This window comes from Chiloscyllium plagiosum, unplaced genomic scaffold, assembly GCF_037043375.1.
Source record: "Chiloscyllium plagiosum isolate Xiang-an unplaced genomic scaffold, Cpla_swu_hap1 HiC_scaffold_13, whole genome shotgun sequence".
NCBI lineage: Eukaryota > Metazoa > Chordata > Chondrichthyes > Orectolobiformes > Hemiscylliidae > Chiloscyllium > Chiloscyllium plagiosum.
Window position 1 is genome coordinate 16,413,744 of NW_028270151.1, and position 5,486 is coordinate 16,419,229.

Genomic DNA, 5,486 nt, shown 5'->3' on the forward strand with positions numbered 1-5,486 from the left:
AGGAGGATATGTGGCGTTTTTGGTTAGAGGGAGCATTACGCTGTACAGGGGGAGGATATTCCTGGAGATCATCCATTGACGTTATATGGGTGGAAATTAAAATTAAGAAAGGGATGATCACCTTTTGAGATCGTACTTTGGGCCACCTAGTAGTCAAGAGGGCATTGAGAAGCACACATATGAGGACATGTCAGACATCTGAAAGAAAAGGAGGATTGTAGTAGTAGGAGATTCTAACTTTCAAAACATGGACTGGGACTGTCATAGTGTGAAGGGCGTGGATTGTGAGGAAGTGTGTACAAGAAACCTTTCTTATTCAATATAGGAAAGTTATAGAGAAGGAGTAATGGTTGACCCTTTGTTAAGAATTATGGCAGGGCAAGTGACTAAGGTGTTGGTGGGGGACGTGATCATAATTCCACTAGCTTTAAAATAGTTATGACAAATGGAGTGAAAGAGAATCCATAAAGACTCTACGAATACATTAAGGTCAAAAGAGTAACTGGGGAGGAAATAGGGTCCCTTAAAGATCAATGTAGCCATCTCGGCATGGAAATACAGGAGGTTGGGTGAGATCCTAAATTAATATTTTGCATCAGTATTTACAATGGAAAGGATGTGGAATCTAGGGAACTTGGGAAAATAAATAGTGATGTCTTGAAAAGAGTTTGAATTGCAGATGCGGACGTGCTGGAGGTCTTAAAACACATAAAAGTAATTAAATCCGTTGGACCTGATCAGGTGTTTCCCAGAACTTTGTGAGAAGCTAGGGTAGAGATTACTGGGCTCCTTGCTGAGATGTTTGTATCAATGATAGCTGTGGATGAGGTGCTGGAAGCCTGGAGGTTTGCTAATGTGGTGCCATTATTTGAGAAAAGCTGTAAGGAAAAGCCAGGGAACTATCGACTGGTGAGCCTTATGTCAGTGGCGGGTAAGTTGTTGAAGGGGTTTCTGTGGGATAGGATTTACATGCATCTGGAAAGGCAAAGACTGATTAAGGATAGTCAATCATGTCTCACTAACTTGATTGAGTATTTTGAAGAGGTGACAAGGAAGATTAATGAAGGCAGAGCTGTAGACATTGTCTACATAGACTTCTGTCAAGTGTTTGACAAGGTTCCTGATTGTCCTTGAACTGGGTGGCTTGCTAGGCTATTTTAGAAGGCAGATAAGAGTCATATACGTTGCTGTTAGTCTGGAGTCATGCTAGACTAGATAGATGTCTGGCTCTCTTCCTTCATGAGCATTAGCGAATCAATAGTTTACCTTTAAAATGCAGACTTTATGAATTAGATTTAAATTCCACCTGTTGCTGTAATGGGATTTAAATCCATGTCCTCACAGCATTGGCCTGAGCCTCTGGTTTTCTCATCCACTGACATTACTATGACAACCCCACCTCCAGATATTCAAGTTACTGTCAATTTTGCCCGGATTGTCATTTTAAATCAGAGGTTATAATGAATTGGTACAATTACTTAGATGACCTGACCTCTGCCAACAATATTCTGATATTTCCGAGTGTGTGTTATGCCCAAGTGTACAGTTCTGGTTGCTACACTCTCCAAAGCGTCCACATCCCTTTGGTAGGGTGCAGAGGAGGCTGTTGCCTGGGTATGGAGGGTGCGAGCTATGAGAAGAGGTTGAGTAGATTAGGATTATTTTCATTGGAAAGGAAGAGGTTGACAGGGACCTAATTGAGGCCTACAAAATCATGAGAGGTGTAGACAGGGTGGATAGCAAGAAGTTTTTTCCCCGAGTGGAGGACTCAATTACTAGGGGTCACGAGTTCAAAGTGAGGAGGGAAGAGTTTAGGGGAGATAATGTGTGGGAAAGTTCTTCACGCAGAGGGTTGTGGGTGCCTGGAATGCGTTGTCAGCAGAGGCGGTGGGGGTGGGAATGATAACGTCACTTAAGATGTATCTTGACGGATAGATGAATGGGCAGGGAGCAAAGGGATTTAGATCCTTAGAAAGTAGGTGGCAGGTGTAGATAGAGGATCTGGATCAGTGCAGGCTTGCAGGGCCGAAGGGCCTGTTCCTGCGCTATAATGTTCTTTGTTCTTTGTTCTGCATGCTAGACGGGTTACCAAGGTTAGATCACATGGGAACTTGTCAATTGGATACAAAATTGGCTTGAAGGTTGGAGACAGAGGTTGGTGGTGGAGAGTTGATTTTCAGACTGGAGGCCTGTGACCAGTGGAGTGTGACACAAATCAGTTACATGTCCACATGATTTATATAAATGATTTGCATGTGAATATATGAGGAATGGTTAGTAACTTTGCTGATGACACCAAAATAGATGTTGGAGTGGACAATGAAGAAAGTTACCTCAGAGTACAATGGGATCTTGATCCTATGGACCAGTGGGCTGAAAGTGGCAGATGGATAAATGTGAGGTGTTGCATTTTGGTAAGGCAAACCAGGGCAGGACTTTTACAGTTAATGGTGGGGCCCTGGGGAATGTTACAAAACAAATAAACCTAGTTGTGTGAGTATAGTGGAGTCACAGGTCAATAAGACAGTGAAGAAAGCATTTGACACGATTGCCTTCATTGGTCATAACAGTGAGTATGGGAGTTGGGATGTTCAGGATGTGGAGATGCCTGTGTTTGACTGGGGTGGGCAAGGTCCATTATGACCTGAAAAGGGAGCAGCATTCTAAAAGCTTGTAATTTCATATAAACCGGTTGGACTATAACCTGGTGTTGCTTGACTTCTGATGGTTGCTGTCCAGGACATTGGTGAGGCTACTTTGGGAATACGGCATACAATTCCGGTCGCCCTGCTATAGGAAAGATGTTGTTACACTTGAGAGGGTGCAGAAAAGATTTACAAGGATGTCACCAGGATTGGAGGATTTGAAATATAGGGAGAGGCTGAATAGGCTTGAGCTGTTTTCCCTGGAGCATCAGAGGCTGAGGGGTGACCTTATAGAGGTTTATAAAATCATGAGAAGCATGGATAGAGTAAATAGTCAAGGTCTTTTTCCCAGGGTATGTGAGTCCAAAACTAGAGGGCAAAGGTTTAAGGTGAGAGGAAAAAGATTTTAAAAGGACCTGAAGGGTAACTTCTACACACAAAAGGTGGGGCGTGTATGGAATGAGCTGCCAGAGGAAATGATGGAGATGGGTACAATTATAATATTTAATAGGCACCTGGATGGGTGTATGAATTGGAGGCGTTTAGAGGATACAGGTCAAATGCTGGCAAATAGGACTAGGTCAGGTTGGGATGTCTAGTTGTGCAGACGAGTTAGACTGATGAGTCTGTTTCCACGCTGCATGACTCTATGACTCTATAAGTAGATTGACACCAGCTTATGAGCAAAATCTGCACGTATCTATTTGGTTCAGATAGACAAAAAAACAGGTACATTTACAAAGAAAACAAAGAATAAAATAGTCAGATTCGGTGAAATATTTTACATATTTTCTATCAATACAGGAAGTAAAAAATTAAACTTTAATGAAACAAAGAATGAGGAAGCAATTGCTATAAGTTTCATCTTATAAACATGCTCTGTGTAAGCTTTTTAAAACATTATGCTTTTAATGAACAAAAGCAGTTAGAAATTTATTATTTAAAAAATTGCCTTTGACATCACCTTGACAAAATAGACATCAAAATATTAGGGTTTTAAGTAATGATAAATAAACAGGATCCATCATATAATCCATAGATATACTTATCTAATGTTGTACTATTAGCAGTCACGTCATGGATCCATATAACACTAGCATTCAATCCATCGGGTTGATTTCCTGATAAAATGCAAGTAGACGAACCTCCAGGATTTTCCATAAACTGCCTTGAGTTAGTGTCACCAGGTGGAAGCTGGTCTGTACATTAGAGTTCTTTCTCTTAGGCTCAGATAGTTTCCTTGGCGATCAACAGATGTTGGACCTGATGTAGTTGATGAAAATGTGTCTCCATAAACCAGCAGAACATGTCAGACAGCCTCAGCAATTGGTTATGTCATTAAACATTGAGGTTTCCAGTCTGTGTGGCCACTGGTCGCCAAACTAAGTTCTCTTTCTGTCCCAAGTCACGAGCTTGTAATTAGTTTGTCTTCAGTTGATATGTTTTCTGAAACAGTGAGACCTTATTGTCTTCCGAATGTTGCTCGTAATTATTTCCCTGAATTTATCTCCAGAAAGGAAGTAGAAAACAGAATTTGTGATAATGCTTAGGAAAGCAATAGGCCTTGAGATAGTGTAAACTGCTTTTATGATCTCAACAGTGCAATGCGAAAGTTTAATATTTTCCAATCTGGACACCATACGGATATTCCGCATAACATGATAAGGAATGAAAAGCACAGAAAAAATTACGATTGCCAATATAACTAACGTGAGGGGCTTTTCAAGAGTGACGCTTCGAGACTGGTCTTTATTCAGTTTCTTTAACACGTGTGCGGTTTTCACACAGAAGACTCCCATGATGCACATTGGGAGCAAGAACCCGACAACAGTGAGACACACATTGTATATCAGATTGTGATCAGCATTCCCAGCACTCGCATAGTCAACACACTTAATGACAGTATTGTTAGCATGAGCCGTGACACCAATGAAAGTTAACATGGGGAGGACTTCCAAGGTGACAAAAATCCACAAACTGATACAGATGCTAACTGCAACCTTTTTCTTTTGAAAGAAGTGGATCCTCATTGGATTGCTTACCAGCAAATATCGATCAATGCTAATGCAGGCAAGGAACAGCATGCTTAGGTACATGTTAGTGTAGAGAATGTATCTGTTTAGCTTGCAAAGGAAAGCACCAAATATCCAGATTTTACCATTGGCATAATAGGCCACAAACATTGGGAGGGTACAGATAAAGACCAGGTCCGAAATGGAAAGATTAAAGAGGTAAATATTGCTGCACTTCCATTCCTTCAGGCAGAATATGTAACCACATATCACAATGAGGTTCCCCGTCAACCCCAAGATGAACTCAATGGCATAAAATGTTGTGAGGTAGTAGCTATCCAAGACCTCATTCACTTTTGAACATGTCTCATTCATTTCCTGTAATTCCAAACAGAAACATTTAGGAGGATTATAAGGTTAAACAAAAAACACCATCAGGAAGCAATCAGATCTTATCCACATTTATTTATTTATTCACTGGATATTTGAACCATCAGCAAGCCAACAAAGTTTATTTATTTTTAATTGCCTCCTTGAGCATGACTGAATGGTTTGCTTGGGCATTTCAGAGGACAGTCAAGAGTCAGCCATATTGCTGAGACCAGGAGTTACATACAGAGTGACAGATTTCCTGACAGATAGGATGGTAATCAACCAAGTAACTTCTTACAATTTGATAGTTACATGGTCTGTCGGTATCATCATTCTGTGAGACACATACATGCACATACACACACACAACGCGCACATACCCACACAAAACATACACACATGCAACACACACACAAAATCACACCTGCAGCTGCACAATTCTACCACTAGTATGAGT

At 40.9% G+C, this 5,486-nt stretch overlaps 1 pseudogene; it reads right to left on the reverse strand.

The window, feature by feature from the left end:
• Window positions 1-4,075: 4,075 nt before the first annotated feature.
• On the reverse strand, window positions 4,076-5,032 carry LOC122555668 (succinate receptor 1 pseudogene; annotated as a pseudogene).
• Window positions 5,033-5,486: the final 454 nt, after the last annotated feature.